The following is a 20,229-nucleotide window of genomic DNA, read 5'->3' as shown; positions in this document are numbered from 1 at the left end:
ATGAGAGTGGGAGACCTGATTTTAAGAAATTGTATTAAATCAAAGTAATGTGGTTTTATTTGTAATCATTTGGAAAATCAATAAAATAATTTAAAATGGGGGAAAGAAAATGGGCAAGGCTAGCAACAGGTGTTTCTCTAAAGAGTACTCGTATTTCATGGGCCAGGAGTCGGCTTCACCTGCTGAGCAGCAGCCTGAAGGAACAGACAGCAAAGTGACTCCACCTGCTACTGATCAGCCTTCTTACTCTTGATGAGAAGCAGCTGACTCCAGCTTTCTTAAGCAGGGTTTCCAGCCTCAGTCAGTTGCCGGAAACAACATTGGTTGTTCCTAACCTTGCTGCTTCTTGACCCCTGGATCGAATGACTACAGGAACTGGGATACTCCTGGACCTTAGGGCTGGACTGGACCTTGTATATGGCCTCCACCTCCAGGCAAGTACCTCCCCCCCCCCCCGAGACTTGGCTGGTTGGCCGGCTTCTCCCTCCCCTGAACTCTGCCATAGCTGGCAGTACAGGACTGTATCATCCTAGGACTTTAGGGACTGAGATATATGATAACGCTAGTCAGTCCAATAAATATCTGGGGGAGGCCAATGATGCCACCCTAAAGCAATGTAATTCTATGTACACATCAATTTATTTTGAATTAGTCCCAAATTCCAGTCCAATCTTAACTTTGCTGAATAAACTTAGCAATTACCAACTTCAGAATCTCTACAATATCTCAATGCAAGGAATTCCTCCAGGGCAGTAAATCGTTCAATACCTTCCAGGCTGTCCAAAAGTACAACACTTAAGTAATAGCATTTCAAGTTTTCCTGGCATAATTATTTTTGATGCCCCCACCTTTCAAATACCAGTTTTATCCCCAGTGCAAGCTTTCTGAACATCTCTTGAGTGTTCAGACATATGATGGCATTCAACTTAGCTTCATGGAATTCCTCTGAAACAGAAGAAACAATATTCTTAATTTAGGACACATCATTCAATGAGGCATGTTGCAGACATTCACAAAGGGATGATAGAAGTATCTTTTTAAAAAATGCTTCTTCTCTCAGGATAATACAGCATGGTATGGAACAATGTGAGAACTCAGTTTCTTTTCACTATTCCCTTGGCCACAATAATGAGTGTGTGTTTGATAGATGTTCAACTCCATGAAACAGAATAGGAAGTGAGATTATGATGATAGCCTTACCTAAAACAAGTGATATTTTTAAACAACCCAGTCTTAAACATGTTAATTCCCAAGGAGTTCAATGGCAAATAACTTCCTGTTCAATGTACTTAGGACTACAACCTAAATACAGGAAGCTATTATATTCTGCCATGCATTAATTTAACCAGGGTTGGGAAAGGTTTCCCTCCAGTTGTCATTGTGTTTCTACTCCCATTATTCCTAACCTTTTGACCTGGAGGTGATGGGAGCTGGAATTCAACATCTGGAGGATGGCAGGTCCACCATTCCTGAATGTGTGGAGCCTCATAAGATAAGAGTAAGACCAATAGAATCATAGAGTTGGATGGGACAGATGCAGTCAACTGTATATCCTGTCTTCACTTAGGTTCCAACACTGAAAATGGCAATGTCATGGGTTTCCCAAAAACCCCACAAAAGTGGTAGACTCAAACTTTAGACTTTCTTTGGAGATGCTGTACTCATTGAGCCACTGAAGCTGTTAAGAAAACAACAGGCCTTTGCAGGTCCAAACAGTAGTATCACCTCATGGTCTCATGACCTGTTTCTCTTAAGACTGGCCACTGCCCTTTCTTATTTCCACAAAGCACTTGAGATATGTACCTCACAGAATCCATTTCTCTTCATCTTTCTATCCCCGCTCTTCCTGACCTGTTTTCTTCCTGGTTCCTTGGTCTACTAGCTCCACTACATTTCTCTCAACACCTGCTATACCTGTCTGGAACTTCTTTTTGGAACTGACCCCCCAGCTTTCCCCTCTGACATGGTTTTGGTTTGTCCTTCAGTTAGATACCTCAACCCAACCTTCACTAGAAAAGGCCCAACCCTTCAGAGAAGTAGATCTTACCTTCTGCTCCAAGGAAGACAGAAGACACGCCCAGCATAATACATGATATCTGTGATACTGTAGCAGGGATGATATAGGAACCACTTGACTGTGTCGGTGTACCTAAGACACATGTGCCAGAAACAGATTGTGCCAATTATTGCTCAGTTCAATCAACATTGTTCAAATGCCAGGATATCTTAATGCACATAATGAATATCAACATCCCAGTGTTGACTCTGCTCATAATACAAACTTCGAGTACCAGTTACAGGGAGCAGAGATGTTGGCAATTGCCACAGCTTTTTGAGAAAGGCCATAACAATAGTGCATATACTTTGTATGTGTGATGTCCCAGGTTGAATCCCTTTGCCTCTTTGCCGGGAAAAGACTCTTGCCTGAAAGACTTGCCAGTCAGTGGAGACATTACTGAGCTAGATGGATCAGTGGTTTGGCTTGGTATAAGGCAGTTTTCTTTGTTCAACCTGTTTTGTTGAACTCTTCCCCCAGGAAAGATCCTGTTCTCTTTTCTCCTTTAGAAAACTGTTTAAAATGTTATTAGGCTTTGCAATGAGCTGGTGACTTATATTTTAATGCTGATTTTACACTGACATTTGAGAGGTTTGTGAATTGTCTTGTGACAGAAAGTTGGGTTATAAATAAAAATAAAATCAATAAATTAGACCATAGTGTTATATATTCTCTGGAAATGTAAGCCATGCATATATTCTGGATGAGTTTTTGTCCATTATATTTTGGCGTATCTCAAAAAGTTCATTTGTAATCACTTTTATCCAAGGCCTTAAAATGAAGGATTTTGAACAGATTACAAAAAAATGAAAAAATATGGGTTTGTCTCGTACGTACAGTATTTATGTTGAAGGCTGGCCAGTGATATACCAATGTGATGCCAAATTGATATCTAATCTAAGATGATAAGGTTGTGGCATTTAGTTTTTAAAAGGTCAGGGGTATCCTGGAGATACAGATCTGGAGACAGTTAATGTAAGTCAATGCCTAGTAGAATGAAAACTTTTGAAAAAGAAAACCATCTCTTGGAAGAGGCACTACCTAGTTAAAATAACGTTTTTTAATGCAATCATTTTTTAACCTGCCAATGACCATCTAAAATGTACCGGAGGGATGGGGAAGCTGTGGCCCTCCAGATGTTGTTGGACCCCAACTTTCATCAGTCTCAAACAGCATAGCCATGGTTAAGGATGATAGGACTCGTAGGTACACCACCAGATGCCTAGATTCATTCCTGTAATGAAAAACCCAGAGCTTAGTTTTTCCCCCCTGAACAAAGCCAGTAACTGCTAGTAATCAGTGGGGGTGTTGGCTTGCAGGAGTTCCACATGCATGGCATTTTGTGCAGATATTTGTTCTCTAGCACAGTATCTGACACCTGCTGCAAATTTGGGAGATTGTTTCATTTAAATGCAAAAGCAAATGTCTACATCCACCCACACCCATGATCATGCAAGTATGCTTTGAAAGCAGGTACCAAGTTGCTCTAACACAAAGCCTCACTGCAAGAAGCCAAGTTACAGGGAACCAGGCAGAGGGCCTTCTCGGTATTGGCGCCCTCCCTGTGGAACGCCCTCCCACCAGATGTCAAAGAGAACAACAACTACCAGATTTTTAGAAGACATTTGAAGGCAGCCCTGTTTAGGGAAGCTTTTAATGTTTGGTGTATTACAGTATTTTAATGGGTGGCTCTGGAAGCCACCCAGAGTGGCTGGGGAAGCCCAGTCAGATGGGCGGGGTATAAATAATAATAATAATTATTATTATTATGATTGATTGATTGATTGATTGATTGTATTCCAATGCCCACATGGAGATTCTGCACAACAGAACTTCCCCTTTCACTTCAGTAAAAGAATAAGCTTTGCCAAAGATTATTCAAAAAAAAAGAGAAGTGAATTGAGAAAACCTTACCAAGCTCTAGCGCTGTATTACTGAATCGGGGAGAATGTTTTAAAAGACACTTGGGTTTAGCAATGGGAGTTACATGCTTTATAAAGTGACTGTTCATGGCTTTGATCATATTGCTCGCCCCAGATCTGACTATTATCCATCTGTCCATGGACTCCCTCTTGCTTCACATCAAGACAGTCCAAATTATGAAAAAGAAAGCAACACAAATATCAAGTTTGGAAGGAAGCAGGCATACCAAACAATGTTATGGATAATAGGCTTGCATAAAAGTGATTTATTTGCAGATTTAGATTGGATAAAGGATTGGGATTGGATGACCAGACATCATCATCATTACAGTAATCATCATCCAATTAAATTATAAACATGTCATTTGTTGCTAAACAAGACCAATCCCTAGTCAGCAGATGGATTAACATTAGAATTTTTTTGTTGAGACTCATGAAGCGCATCAGGAACAGACAATTATTAGTGTACTTTCAGAGTTTCCTGTCAGAATATCTAATAGACAAAAAAAAGTTGCTATCGTGGGAGAAGAATTATTTCGTAGGAAATTAAATTTCTGAGAAGCACTTCCATATCATTACACTTGTCATCCCTGGCTCATCATCACCTGCAAAGCACCCCATCTTCATTCATTCTTCTGAGCTGTGAGAATTAATAGATGGGTGTGGTGTTGAATATTTGCATTCAGAATCAGTAGTGCCTTCAGGAGTTCAGGCAGGAGTCTAGGAGGACCATTTAGCAGAATGGGAGAAATCCATTTCTCCAAATTCAGCAAGGCTGGCTTACTGTATTTTGAAATAAGTGAAGCAATATACACAGTTCTACCTAACGATGGGACTCCCATAACACAATTACCTCCAGAGGCTAAAATTACCTTGCTGCACAAATCTAAAATTATCTAGCTGTACCACTGTTCAGAGTGCCAGTGCCTGATGATGTTTTAAATATTACATGGAAGACCAATGGTAGGTCGTGTGGCTGATGTTAAATTAATCAGGGAGAAATGGAAGGGTAGAAAGATACACAGTGTTGATATCAGGCTCCCCCTCACCTTAAAGATGTAGTCATCCTAACCACCTAGGTGCCTTGGTAGAAAGGCAGTATATAAATGCAATAGATAAATAGTCTCACCTTGACTCTCAAGAATCAATTACGTGCATAGCTGTCAACCTTCCCTTATTTGGCAGGAAAGTCCCTTATCCCAGCGCCGTGTCCCGCTGCTGTCCCTTATTGATGGTGTCCCTTAAATTTCCCAGGTTTCAAAGGAAGCAGCTCCTCTCCCTCCCTCCCTGCCGGCCAGGGAGGAGGGAGGCTCCAACTGTGTTGCTTGGCTGCATTGCTCACCCAATAAGGAGTCTAAGAACGACTGGGGGGGGGGTGGAGTTTGCATGCCTTGTGCCGATCAAATCGGCCGCATTGCCTGGGGACTCGCCTTTGCTCAGCGCTTCCCAGCGGAGAGGTGACGGTGGTTTTCCTTCCTGCATCCCCTTTGCTGGGTTGCTGCGCTGTGGGAACCACCACTTGAGGCTTCGTTTGGCTGCTGGCTGGGCTTTCTGCCTTTGGCTTGGAGGGGCTCAGAAGTTGAACATACCTGTGCTCGCAAAATCCCTTATTTTGGCTGCTGATCCCTTATTTTCGAGGCTGGTGGTCCCTTACAGTGGTGCCTCGCAAGACGAAATTAATCCATTCCGCGAGTGTCTTCGTCTAGCGGTTTTTTCGTCTTGCGAAGCAACCCTATTAGCGGCTTAGCGGATTGGCGCTATTAGCGGTTTAGCGGCTATTAAAGGCTTATCGGCTTATCGGCTTAGCTGCTAAAAGGCTATTAAAGGCTTAGCGGCTTAGATAAAGGGGGGGGGGAAGCGAAAAAAAATCTCAAGACTCGCAAGACATTTTCGTCTTGCGAAGCAAGCCCATAGGGAAATTCGTCCTGCGAAGCAACTCAAAAACGGAAAACCCTTTCATCTAGCGGGTTTTCCGTCTTGCGAGGCATTCGTCTTGCGGGGCACCACTGTATTTTCAAATCTGTAAGTTGACAGCTATGATTATGTGATCCAGACTTCAGGCAATTTTTTGATGTCATCCTGTTTCTACAAAGTGGCTTTTACTTGTCATTTTGGTGTGCATATGGTTCCCCCTGGTAGGGCCTGGGATTTATGGTGCCCTGGAGATGAAAGCTATCAGGTGCCCCCAAATGGCTGGGTTAGGGGAGGGGCACAATCAGGAAATGTTCTAGCTATGCAAACATAACAGATAAAGAACATGGAAGAGACATCCATGTGAAGTGTGAAAGTTTGTGTTTAGATTAGTCTGTCTAAGACATGACTCACAACCTTCAGAGGACCCAAACCTAGAAAGCCATTGTTTGCACATATTCTCTAGAAATAAGTATGCATACAAAATTGCATGTATGTTCTGGCATAAAATGAATAGACTTTGGAGTCTGCACTTGCACTGTCTCTGTCTAAGAGCAATGACAGAGATTGTTCAAAAACAAGGGGGAACGATATCTCTACACTACAAATGCATATAGGTTTTACACCACTTTCACTAGCATGGCTTCCCGCAAAGAAACTTGGGAATGATAGGTTGGGTAATCTCAGCAGGATTCATGAGTTTGGAAGAGCAATGCTGCTGAGTGGGTGGGAGTCAGAGACAGGGAAAGGATTAAACACATCCCCATCTCCTTTATTGCCCCTCCTGAAACAGCTGTTGGGAGAAAAATAAGGACCTTCAATGTCTGGTTCCATCCATTCTTATATATTAGGTACTTAGGTCCTCATTCTCTCCTATAGCTATTGACATCCTTTGCAAGAGACCCAAGGGTTTCCTGCCTTTCTGCTAATATAATTTTTTCAATGGAGATTTAGCAATTCCACTCAAAACATGGAAACGTCTGCACAAACAGAGCTGTACACTGTTCTGAGACTGGGGTTTGCAATATGGCACACACACATAATCACATAATCTCATAGCCAATTTAACAACTGTTTCTAACGATATGGGTAACTGCGGACTGTCTTGCACTGATATAGCTACAGCAGTGCCCTATCTGTGACATATGTTGGGCAAAAATGTCCTGCAATGCTGTTTATCAGTAGAAATCCCATTATAAGAGGTTATGTAAGGTTCCACTAACTTAGATGGCTCATTGGTGGTGAAAACTGCTCTCAACATGGTATGAAAGCGACTCATTCAGTCTTTCCCCGCACACCCACCCAAGTCCTCTTGTCACAGTCTGCCTCCATAGGATTTATTTATTATATATACACCTATTCTGTAGAAATTTCCAGGTTTAGTTTACAAAAAGGATCAGGCAACACGATCATAAAATGCAAAGACTAAAAGTGCAGCCAGACCTTAAGAGCCAGATAAACACAATCAGGAGGGGTAAAATTAAATCTAAAAGGCCTGGGATAAAACACAAAAACAAAAGAAATCTTTGTCTTGCACCAAAAGGGCAATGAAGTAGAGTCCAGGAATACCTCTCTGAGTAGTTCAACTTGCTAATTCCAATTTATGCTGCATATTTCCATGATATTCTCCCCATCAAAACTAAAGCACAGGCACACCATATTGTGTAACAACATCCCAGGGCAAACAGGAATGGGGCAACTGAGAAGTATTCTTATACCCTGGATTGCGCAGACTCAATTTACTTAATCCACTATGTTTTGATGTATTTATAAAGTTGTCTATAGAAAAAGGGCAGGAACAAACTGGGATAGTACATCATAATTGAAGCCCTTTCCCTGACAGCCACCCACCCACCTCTTCTGAGGTGGCCAGCAGCACCCATAGAGGAGCTTAACATACAGGTAGGCCCATGCAGAGATATTTTTATTATTATTTCTATTAAATTTATATACTGCCCTTAACCCATAGATCTCAGGGTGGTTCACAACATAAAATCACGATATGAAAAGCACACAATGAATTTATTCATAATAAATGTGATAATAATAAATAACCGGTACCCCCGTCTTTGTGTTCGTTTTATCTTTGCATCGTGAATGCTCACCTGGCACAGGGGGAGGCATGTGTTCAGGTGATTTCACTTGATATGATCAGTGGGATGTGGGAGCTAACTACAGAGGGAACATTTTAACCAAGCACAACATGTAGGATTCAAGAACAGCTGCCACTTGAAACAAGCAACTTCTGATATGATTAGTGTGGGGATGGACAAATCTGCCATTTTCAGCTTTTCTTTGTTCCTTATTTTTCCATTCTTAAGTTGAGTCCTTCACATTTCCACATCAATTTGTGACTTATTTTTTAAAAAGAAAACAAGTCCTCAACCAAATTCAGCAAGTTGCATGACAGTTCCTCCATACATCGTCATTTGCCCAGCATACACATTTTGAGGCAATTTCCCCTTATATTTTGCTTTTTGTGTGCTTTTTTCCACTAATATATGCATTTTTATGCATATTTTACCTTGGTATACATTTGTGAGCACATTATCTGCCATAGAACTGCATTGCAAAATTTGGAGAAGTGCAAATTTCAAAGGATGGCTGTGCTTCAGTTCACATATTTAGAAACTCTGAATTAGGTAGATTCACCTACAAATGTAGAGTGAATGAAATTTCTTTCCCATCCCTACATGTGTTAGCCATGAAACACATAAGCAACCCATTCATAGGGGATCATCCATTCCCTTCTGCAAACTGGAAACAACACAACTTTGATCACTTGGTTCAGAGACCTTATCATTGTACTCAGCTTATTACATTCCACACTTATTTCTTGGCACAGCAATTTGAAGGATTATTCTCTTATTGAATAATTGCAAAAACCATGAAACCAAATGAACTTACTACACCTAACATTAAACCATGCAGTCATCTGGTTAATTCCAATTTGTGTTGCATATTTTCATGAGATTTCCCCATCAAAATAAAGCATATAGACACCATCTTTTGTAACAATATCCCGGTATAAACAGGATTGTAGCAGTTTAGAAATACATTTTTTTGGCCTGGTTTGCCTGGATTGTGCAGACTTCATTTAAATCAGCCATGACATTTTGATGTATTTTTTGGAATGGGATATAGAAAATTGGCAGAAATGTAGGCAGTGAGAATGGCAAAATGCTACCAACAAAGGCCTGCCAGGCTCCTTTGCATCTTTGTGACATATAAACAACAGCAGGCTTTAAATGTGAAATGTACTCTACAGACGCTTCACCTATGTGTTGCAGTCTTGGAATTTTAATATTAAGACTGGTGGGGGAGGGGGGGATCCACCAGCATTTCTGATTTGCACAAGGCAACAAAAATGTTTGAAAGCACATAGAACGTAGTGCATACCAGCCTGAATAAAGTTTTTGCATACTTGTGGGACTAAACCACTTAGAGGAATAATGCAACATTAGGTAACTTAATTCCGGCAAGGCAAAGAGAAAGCACGACAACATTGGCAGGGTACGATGGCACCATAAATGTCTGAGCTAGTAATGTGCTACATATGATTACACTTTAAATGCCATTGTGGGGCACTCAGCGAAGACACACACACACACACATTGATGCTTCATAAGCCTTACACTGTGCATCACAGGAACATGCCATAAATTGGTTGAAGAATGAAAATTAGGGAAGATTTGTTTATTTATATTAAAAATATATATGTCACATTTCAGTTTATAACCATAAACATACTTTTTAATGCAACAAACACTAAGAACAGGTTTTCTAAAACACATATACCCACCCAATAAAAATGCAATTGGTCCAGTTGTTGAATGTGTGTAGTGGCTGTTTCTCATTGATGTGATCAGCCTGAAACTGGATGTTTGGGAGAGGATAATAGTCATAGGAAAATGGCTTGCACTAGTTCAGACTCCATTGAAACCAGAATTTTCTACATTGATTGGCAGAGGCTCTCTGTGGGGTTGGGTCTCTGGCTGCTGTAAGAGAGGGGGCAGAGAATCTGATTAGAACCATGGCACTAAGAAAACGGGCTAACCCATCCCCCTGTGCCATTTTCCCAGTGAAATTTGCAGATTGTGCCTGTGCATATGGTAATCACACAGCAAGCAGCAGTTTGAATGAGGGGGATGAGGAAAGAGATTGTTATGGGTGAAATAGCATGGAGGAAACAGCTAAACCTGCTTCCCCCCAGCACCACAAAAGGAAGAGGTATGTGAAAAGCATTTCCCCATTTTGGGGGACCAAAGTACACTTGACCCTCAATTGCTCCTAGTTTCCCCTCCAATGTTTCCAATAATTACAGGATTTCAGACTTATAACAAAAAAAACCAAAAACCTGGAGGGACCATACTTACAATAATCCCTTGCCATACATGTTGAATAATGTTCAACAAGAAATAGCTATTCTTTGGAGTCAAGCTTGCGCATTCAGGTTTTCTTCTCTACAAATCTGAGTAAGTGGTTGGAAACCTGCTTCTTTGACCTCTCTCTCCAGCTAATACATTTGGTTTTCTGTTGGGGGTGGTTCACTTTAATTGCTTGTGGGGGTTGATGGAGACTTTGGGGAGATGAGGTCAGGATATTCTGCCTGGGCTTGCTTAGGCTTTGGATATATAGGGACTGTTTTGTTCTGCAATGAATGAATATAACAGACACCCCAAAGACCCTCTTTTAAAGATAGCTTCCCCATTGAGAAATGGCAGATGTTCTTTGCGATTTATGTGTCAGATTAGGGGTGTCTTTAATATTGTGAAATGTATTTTAGAGCTGGCTCGGGCAGGTTATATAATCTTCTGCAAAAGAAACACTCATTGATTTCTCATATCCTTGCAAACACACCCAAAGCTGTGAAAAAACCCCGCTGTTCTCAGCGCTTGCTCTGCTGAAACATATCCAGACCTCACAAGCTCTTGGACTTTCTACAGTGCCCAGATTTAGGAAAATATGTGCTTCCACCCCCTCTGAATCACACACCTTTCTAGAAGTCTCCCTTGCTTTTGCCAGCACTGATGACAAGTGTTTACACTGGTGTGCGTGGGAAGAAATCCTAATAAGTATTGAAAATGGAAATCAACTACTCTCCCAAGCTGCAGTGGCTGGATCTGGCAATTGAAGCATCCTAGCATCTTTGGAACAGATCCAGGCAAATCGATGTAATTCAGAACATTTGGGCATCTCTCCACGGTTGTATACGCTTTGGCTAAACAAACATTTCTCTTCCTCCTCCCTACCCCACCTCAGACACTTCCTTTGTCTTCCTCTCCTTTGTGCCATAAAAAGACAAAAGCCAGAGATACAATCATATCTATTCCATCTGTCCTTCCAGTAAACATCCTGCTATAGGAACCTGCTCTTTTTGGTTATACGGCACAGAGGATAGCAAATCAGCTGTACAGTTGCATTATTATTTAGAGCAAGGCTAGACAAAAGCTTTGAAGACAATGCTGTACTATGGGAAGCAATTCTGTGCAGACAAAGGGGAATGTGAATGCACTATCCAAACTCATATTTTCCATCTAGAATTGCTTTTACCACACACACAAAAAAGACTTATATTAAAAGCTTTTTTCAAAAAAAGGCTAAACAACAACTACCCACCCACTAGACTAGGCTGATTTTATATTTCAGACTGAAACAACAAGCATTTATTGCTTTTTGCAACTCGAGAATTACAAACGCTTCAGAAATAGGGCTTGGCTGGGATGACCCCCCCCCCAAAAAAAAGTTCCACCTCTGAATGCGCCATATATCTTCATCCTAGAGCTGAATTAAATTTTTTAGGATACTTTTTTTCTAAGAATGTCTGAGATTTTTCTTTGCAGAATTTTCTTTGAATATTCTCCACTATTTTGGGTCAGTTGCCACCCCCTGCCTGCCCCTATGCACACAGCGTGCCCCAGGTAAGGCATTGTGGAGGATGAAAAATGGCAGCCAGACTGGAGGGCTTTAGTTCACTGGTGCAGCATCAGCTTTGCATGTGGAAGGTTCTCGGTTCAATCTCCAGGGAGGGATGGGAATACCCTGGTCTGAAGCCTTGGGAAAGCCACTGCTAGTCAGTGTAGAGCAAAATGGACCAAGGGTATGAATTGATATTAGGCAGCTTCCTAGTGTTATAGGTTTGGCGGGTCAGTCTGGATGATGCCCACAGCTACCCTCCAAACCTGTGATACTGTATAGGTGAGGGTTGCCACCTTTGTTCTGGCAAAATACAGGACAGGACGGCAAATTGCATCAGCTCCAGCCAACATGGCCAGTGGTCAAGGGTTATTGGAGTTGTACTCAAGCAACAGAGATGTGGGTGGCGCTGTGGGTTAAACCACAGAGCCTAGGACTTGCTGATCAGAAGGTTGGCGGTTCGAATCCCCGCGACGGGGTTAGCTCCCATTGCTCGGTCCCTGCTCCTGCCACCCTAGCAGTTCGAAAGCACGTCAAAGTGCAAGTAGATAAATAGGTACCGCTCCGGCGGGAAGGTAAACGGCGTTTCCGTGCGCTGCTCTGGTTCACCAGAAGCGGCTTAGTCATGCTGGCCACATGACCTGGAAGCTGTCTGCGGACAAACACCAGCTCCCTTGGCCAATAAAGCGAGATGAGCACTGCAACCCCAGAGTCGGTCACGACTGGACCTAATGGTCAGGGGTCCCTTTACTTTTACCTTTAATCAAGCAACATTGGAGGGACACAGGTTTCCCATTCCTGGTGTAGAGGATCATGCTGTACAAAGCACTTGATTTGTTCCTGGAAAACGCCCAAGACTTAAATTTAAAGGTGCCTCAGTAGCCCTGTCAGGCATTCAATCCCTCACACAATGAGGCAGAATGGGGATGAGTGCATTAACTCTGTCCCCTCCATGACACCATAATTTTCCCCTGAGTTGGAGGGATGACTGCTGGATCATGAGTCTTTTCTGCTTGTGAAGGCTCCCTGCGTGATTTAGAACCCTAAACAAAGCTGGCTCCCTGTTGCAGACATTTGCTTCCAACTCATTGAAGGGTGACAAGTAAAGCAGTGAGAGATGGGATTAGAATGCCCAAACAGGGAAAGTAGAGTTACCATATGCATGCAATGAACTCTGTTGAAACTTCAAAAGCAGCAGCTTCCACCCTCATTATTATTATATACAAAATCTCCTATTCTGTGCATGTCCAGGCTGCCTGAAAGGTATTTTTAAGATACACATGCAGTCAACAGCTAACATCATAAAACACAACAGGTGCAGAAACACAACACAAATGAAAGTATAGCTCCCAGAAAATAATGGACAAGAGGCATGAGAGAACGGCACGTTATCGGAGAACTCATTCCTGCTTTTGCAACTTACATGTGTAAAAGCTATTCTACTTGCTAACAGGAACAGAAAGGGAGTGGGGTAGATAAGGATCAATGAATAACATCCTGATACATGAGCACCTATGTAGGAAGGGAGGGAAATTCATGAATACACTTTGTGCAACCAAATCATCCATTCTGAAGGTAACTTGCTTCACATTAAAACTGAATCAGCAGCCAGCTTGAGTTTGCAAAAGAAAAAAGAGGGAGATAAAATCCCATTTCTCTTGCAAATGCAATGTTATCTAAAGGTTGAGAATAATGATTCAGAAACATCTAGCCTGCCTGATCATCTGTCCACATTCAAAAACTGAAATCCTGGGTGGAACTAATGGCTCTAGTTATGCATACAGACATTCCCCCCAAGGGAATGAGGTGTGAACACAGTGATATTAAAAGTGTCCTTAGCAGAGCCTGATCTAATCCTGCAGCTGACATTGCTTAGGGTTACTGTTTTATGATGGGCGGCTGTTAAAGAAATGCTAGCTGAAGTGATCTATAGGAAAGAGGAGAGCAAACAGAAAGGAAAGACAAAGAACAGCCTCAGTGTGCCATAAACTTTTCTTTTTCAAAACCAAACCTACTAAAACTTACTGTCTGCATGTGCTGTAGCACTAAATGTATCTTTGGGAAGTGGATAATCTTGTCTAGTAAAAGTATCAATGCACCTTTCAACAAACAATAAATAACACACTCACAAAACACACACAGCAACTTTGCACAAGTCTGGGTTTCTGGCTGAGAGGTGTAGGGATGGGATTTTCTGAACATCTTGGTGTTGAGCTAATTTGCACAGATTTCTTCTAATACCTGCCTGTTTCTTTAATCTTGACACAAATCTTTAACCTTGACACAAAGCAAGGTGGTTTTTAAAAAAAAAACTGCCAAAAATATAAACAATTATCTCATATTAATTATATGCATTATTATATTATACACATATTGTATATATATATGTGTGTGTGTGTGTGTGTGTGTGTATACTTGTGTATTAATATTTAAAAAATTGTGCTTCATAAATATAGTAGGGTATTGCTTGAGATGACTCCCTCTACATTATATGCATATGTTTCTATATATTTAATTGGGCTTTATTTTTAAAAACAAGGCCCAGTCACTGATGCAGGCAAAGCTTGATTGAGTCAACACTACCAGATTCTGTGTTTAAACCTGTTTGAAATGGATTCCTCCTCCATTCTCAGAGAGAGAGAGAGAGATCATGATGGTTTCTGAATGGCCACAGCTCATTAATTTTCAGTAACTTCGTCTTTGGGACTGTGAGGGTACTATAAGAAGTAAGCCAGGGCACAAATTAAAGTTTCTCTGGGAGACAAAACAAAGGAAAACCAGGTAATGAATTATTGTTATTTTTAACCTTTCACATACCACTCCCGAAGTGCAAATAAAAAAGTCTGTTTACACTTAATGAAAACAAGTCCAGACATATTCCGATGCCATGGAAATCAACACTTTTATGAATCCTGTTTTTTCTTAGCACCTAACATGTTCCAGTGCTGGAAAATTGGAGTTAAATAACAACAACTTCTTTGTACAGTTTCTTACTAAGGTTGCCAATCAGCCCGGTGACCCTCATTCTAATTGCATATGCTTTGTTTCAGCGTAATCTCAATTCACAGTACATAAAGGTTCATATCAATTCACACCACTTTTCAGGCAGTCTGTAAAATATACAGACTAAGAGTTTTAAATGGCTTTAGCTTTGAAATTTTGATCCATCAAGACTAACCTAGTGGTTTGGTTCATAATATAAGTTAACTGAAGGAAGTTCACAGAGGGAAGGTTTCCTGCTCCCTTCTAGAAACATTTGAACCTCCACTGCCCCAGATCCTCTGTTGATTCGTGTATGGAATTATGTGGGCTGCATTGTAGGGTGATATCGGGGTGAGGGTGAGAGTGGAGAGACTTTCCTTCCATGATCTAACTCACCTAAGGATCCAGTCCCAGTTATGGACCATTTCCCAACCACCCCTGGCAGACTTCTGTTGCTCATAGATACCCTCCAACATTTCTCTGGTGAAAATAGGGACATCCTATTGTTGAAGAAGGTCCCATAACCCTCTAGAAATACTTTGTGGGGGTCACAGGTGGCTGAAGTGGGATAGGAGAGGATGAGACACTTGCCTTCCATGAGCTTCTGTAAGTTATCTTAGTCTTATCTTAGCCATTGACTTTGGAGTTCTTGAGTGAGGCAATACAAAAGTCATTTCTGTGCTATCTTTCACATTTTGGTATTGTTTTATTGTTCTAGGTTAGGAGTTTTTACACCCCCATTCTTGAGTTTTAAAAAATAGATTGTAAACTATTTTTGTGATCTTGATAGTGAGCCACCTTGGGGAAAGTTTTTTTTTTTTTTTAAGACACTGTACAAATCATTTCACTAATAATAAGAACATAAGGTGAGCCTTGTTGGAGCAAGTGAAAGGTCTTTCTTTCACCACCACTGCTTTGAGTTGCAAAGCTCCAGTAACTTCATGACGTTTCCAGCTTCCTCAGTTATTTAAGGATCAAAATCAGTTGGAGGATCAGGTAAATTTATTCACGGAATTTACTTAGTCCCACATTTTCCCTCCCCTTTCCCTGTTGTCTTTCTGCCCCATCTCCTCCGCTCCCTTCGCCAAAATAAATATTTATGCAGGCAAAGGGAGCAGAACCGGTCCATCTGTGCAGGTATGTTTAGGTAACGCTCATGCAGATGGCCAGGTCTTGGGAACCAGTCAAGCACAAGGAGGGTCCCCAGGCAAAGTGTGGACATCCTGAAACTGGTGCCAGAAGCATTCTGAATGTTCTGAAGATTAGAGAGGCCTCTAAAGGAGGTTGCAGCAGTCGAGACAAGCCAGAGTCTGCAGAGTAGGAAAGCAACTGCCCTATCTGGCAGAGTTTGACATGATACTCTGCCAAGAAAATTTTGTTTGTGTTTGGTCTGCATGAAAGGTTGGTGCTGAGTCCCTCAGCATTCAGTAATAGCTTGCAAGCAGCATGGAGCTTGTCTTAAAAATGGGAGGGGTGGGGTATCCAACAGCTCTGTGCATATGGACCTTTCCATGTGGTTAATATGCTGGAATATTGTGCCGTGTGTACACATGTGAATTATGCAGAATGCTAACTTGGAGAAGTGCACCATGAATGGAATCTACACACACACATAAAAACCATTCTGAAAATGTGTTTTTTAAAAAAGTGTTTTTAAAAATACATTGAATTTTCCATAAGGCTCACCATCGTCATCTAGTGTCAAATTGTATATTGCACTAAAAATACACTTAACACACACTTAAAACATTTTATTTGCAGCTGTATAGCTGAGTCCATGACTAGAAACAGTTAATGAATTAAACATCTATCTATCTATCTTCTATTCTTCCCCCAAGTGCAGAAATTCATAAACTTCAAAATCAAAAGTAAAAACAATGGTAAAAACCGCATGAAACAACAAAAATACAAAATTCAAAGCACATGTTTAAAGACAGTGGCAGTGGCTAAAACATGAATCCCCAATACACCTCATCGATTCCCCAGAGCCTAGGCAAAAGGTCCCATCTGCAATGAAAACAATGTGGTGGTAAGATGCATCTGAGTAGGGAGGTCATTCCAAAGGCATGGGGCCACTACAGAGAAGCCCATCCACTTTATTCCTTTTTCATATTTTAATTAGCTCCTGGACATATTACTCTTTAAGGCACCAGAACAGATCACCCTTTAAAAGCATCAAATCTGGGTTCCAAGATGCCAGTCTCCAGTAACTTAATTCCTGCACCAGACTGGTAGATTGAGATCTGCAAGTCAAGGCTGCCATGCAGGTTGCAGTAGCAGTCAGATGACCCTCAAGGGCAGTGGTAGACCTACATTTTGGGAACCCTGAAGCTGGAACTCTCTTAGTCTCTTGCTGGTCTTCTGTTACTTTCCATCAGTTAGTAGCATGCTCATTAGATTCATTCCTATAAACAATCAAAAGACTACATCAACAGTGCTGTACATCAGCTGCTCAGATTACCAAGCCTGGGAGATTGTGAATGAATCTACAGAATGGAAAGTGAATACTTGGAAACAGTTGAAACTGCAGGCTGCAATTAAATGCACCATTGTGAGTGTGCATACATTCCATTGATTTCAATAGGGCTGGAGCATCCTTAACTGCCCAGTGGACTACAGTACTTGAGCTACATAGGCCTAATGCTATCCATATGGGCAAAGGGAACAGATGCACTTACCTAATTAATATAGATTGGCTGCTGAGCAAAAACTCAAAGAAAGTACTGTTAGAGAAGCTAAGGAAATGCTCATGTAGTATTCCCACAATTTCTTTGTCTCCCTTCTTTCTCCGGCACACATCCTTTGTTTATTTTAAACAGTGAGTCTTTTTGACAAAGAATCATCTTTTTTGTGCATATACGGTACCCACAGATCAAAGTTAGCTAAGATGGGGAAGATGCTCAAATCTTTCCTCTCTGGGTATCCCTTTCTTGCACTGGGGATGCGGGGGGAAAGGGTTAAGGCAAACCCCTCTTAAATATTTAAGGAATTGGTGTGTGATTGTGTTGCAGGGCCATGTAGGCCAGCCCTGCCCTAGTTGTCACATTCTCCACTATCCATTCATTCAATGTGTGAGAGAAGTGGCTTTATCTACCTAGCGGTGTCAACAAGAGATCTTGCAGGCGTTCTCTATGCACACATGTTGTAAGTGTGTCAAAGTCATTCTCATGCACACCAAATGAGGTGGTGGTGGTAGAGTCATGCAGCTGGGACAGGACCAGCCCACATGGCCCCCACATATGCCTTGAATGTGTGGGAGAGTCATTTGTTTCCTCCTGCCCTAAGCAAAAGCCAGAATCCAGAGTGACCAGCAGATAGCACTACCAATAGCTCACTTTGGAATTTGTCAGACTGACTGACAGTGACAAGCCAAATGCATCCTTCATGTCTTCAGGCTCAGAGGTCCCGGACCATCACAGGATGTGAGCCAGGAAAAGGGGATTCCTTTTCACACACAAGTACTTACAGGGAAATGATGTGCTTAGACCAGGAATGGGGAACCTTTTTCTGACTGAGGGCCATACTCCCATTGGGGAAACCTTCAGCAGGGGGTGGGGCACATGCCAGTGGATGGGGCCAGATGTAAAAGAACAACAAATGCAATTTTTACCTTCATAAAGTAAGTTGGTTTCTACACCCACCCATTCAGGCAGGCAAGTGTCATTATCAGAGTTTAAGGATACGTTCCACTCAATGTATGAAGTAGGGCTGATGAGGGGTATGCCCGGGGGAGAGAGGGGTGGCTGATGGATGGTGGTCTAGGGTGAGGCCCAAAGGCTAAACAGAGAGCACAATTGACCTCTGAGCTTGAGGTTCTTCATCCCGTGTCAGAATATGCCTTCCCTTATCTGGATCCTTGTACAGTGGTACCTCGGGTTACATACGCTTCAGGTTACATACACTTCAGGTTACAGACTCTGCTAACCCAGAAATAGTACCTCGGGTTAAGAACTTTGCTTCAGGATGAGAACAGAAATTGCGCGGCGGCGCAGCAGCAGCAGCAGGAAGCCCCATTAGCCTAAGTGGTGCTTCAGGTTAAGAACAGTTTCAGGTTAAGAATGGCCCTCCGGAACGAATTAAGTACATAACCAGAGGTACCACTGTAGTGACTTTTCATCTGTGCTTCTGGTAGTTTCTGTTGCCAAAAGCTCCTCCACCTGATGAACGTACAGTTTCCTGAAAAATTGTCCTTTAAGCAGAACTCTAATTCTTTGCTTCCTTGTTCTTCCTTTGCAGAGTCTGAATTTCAGAACTAGGGCAGTCAAAGCAAAGCAAGTTCCCCACCTTGTTGCCTGCAACCCAACCCGCACATTATGTTGGGGCAGATTTTGCACGTGTGGATAATAAATTCGCCCTGCTTCTCTATCCAGGCTCACAGATGTCACCTGCACGTCTTTCAAGACCTGTAGTGCTCCAGGATTTGTTAGAAATCACAGATGAAATCAAAGGTGACATCAACACACTACCAGTTCACATGTTTACATTGTTCTCATGAATGAAAGATGTGGGAACAGCAGCCATCTGAGTAAAACCAGGCCCAAGGTAACACGAGAACCCCGAAAACAGGAAGGTACGAGAAAATATGTGAAAAATGCTCATACCGGAATCTGTTTGTTTATGCTGGTGTGGGATTCTATGAATTCCCAAGGAACCACAGCCATTTACCCAAGTCCCTGCCTTGTCTGGTGATGTCTGACTCTGAAAAGGGAGTCGGACAAATGAAAGGAAGGAAATAGTTGAAATGTTCATTTTCCACTGGAACAAGGTTGAATAGCCTTGAGCTGACAGATGTAGAAATACAATTGTTTAACAACTTCCTCCCAGCCAAGAGACAATATTACATACCTTTGTAAAATACAATACCATGCACATCGTACAATACAAGTACATTTTGTAAACTGGATACTTCACAATAGAAAACTTGAAAACTTGGCCAAAATTTTTTGGCTTTACCTTTCAAACAGAAAGGAAGCTATTATGTACACTGAGCTGGAGACCTTTGCTTCACATTACTCCCCCCCACTCATTCATATTAGTTCTTGCTATGTCTCCAAGTAAGCCAAGTACTCTTAATGGTGTCACAGAATAGCTTTGCTTAATAATTAAAAAAAAACCACAACCTGTTTATTTTTAATGTTAAAAGCCACTCCTGTCCCACTTGGAGCATCGGTTTTAAGATAACATATTTAATCAAGTAGAACGGAAAGCCATCCTCCAGAACAAAAATAAGCAGAAAAGTTTGTCAATGTATTGCATGGAGGAGGTGCAGCAAAGCATAGGATCCCAGCAATTTGTTGGCAAGTTTGTTTTAAATCTGGCTTTGTCATAAAATGGCCTAGGGGTTCATTGAACTGATGGGCAGGATATTAGATCCTTCAAATATATACATAATTTAAGATGAAAACATCACTCTCCATGAGTTCCAAAACTATCTAGTCTATA

General features: G+C 41.7%; 1 long non-coding RNA gene across 1 annotated transcript; it reads right to left on the bottom strand.

Moving 5' to 3' along the window:
* Positions 1 to 868: 868 nt before the first annotated feature.
* On the bottom strand, positions 869 to 3,283 carry LOC308458977. Its single transcript, XR_013977799.1, has 3 exons — positions 3,163 to 3,283; positions 2,048 to 2,149; positions 869 to 945 (listed from the first exon to the last, which is right to left on the bottom strand). It is a non-coding gene; the product is annotated as an uncharacterized lncRNA (long non-coding RNA).
* Between the last annotated feature and the right edge of the window lie 16,946 nt (positions 3,284 to 20,229).

Source organism: Podarcis pityusensis (assembly GCF_964106645.2).
Source record: "Podarcis pityusensis genome assembly, chromosome: 12".
Taxonomy (NCBI): Eukaryota; Metazoa; Chordata; class Lepidosauria; order Squamata; family Lacertidae; genus Podarcis; species Podarcis pityusensis.
The sequence above is the reverse complement of the archived record's forward strand: the minus strand, read 5'-3'. Positions and strand labels throughout refer to the sequence as shown.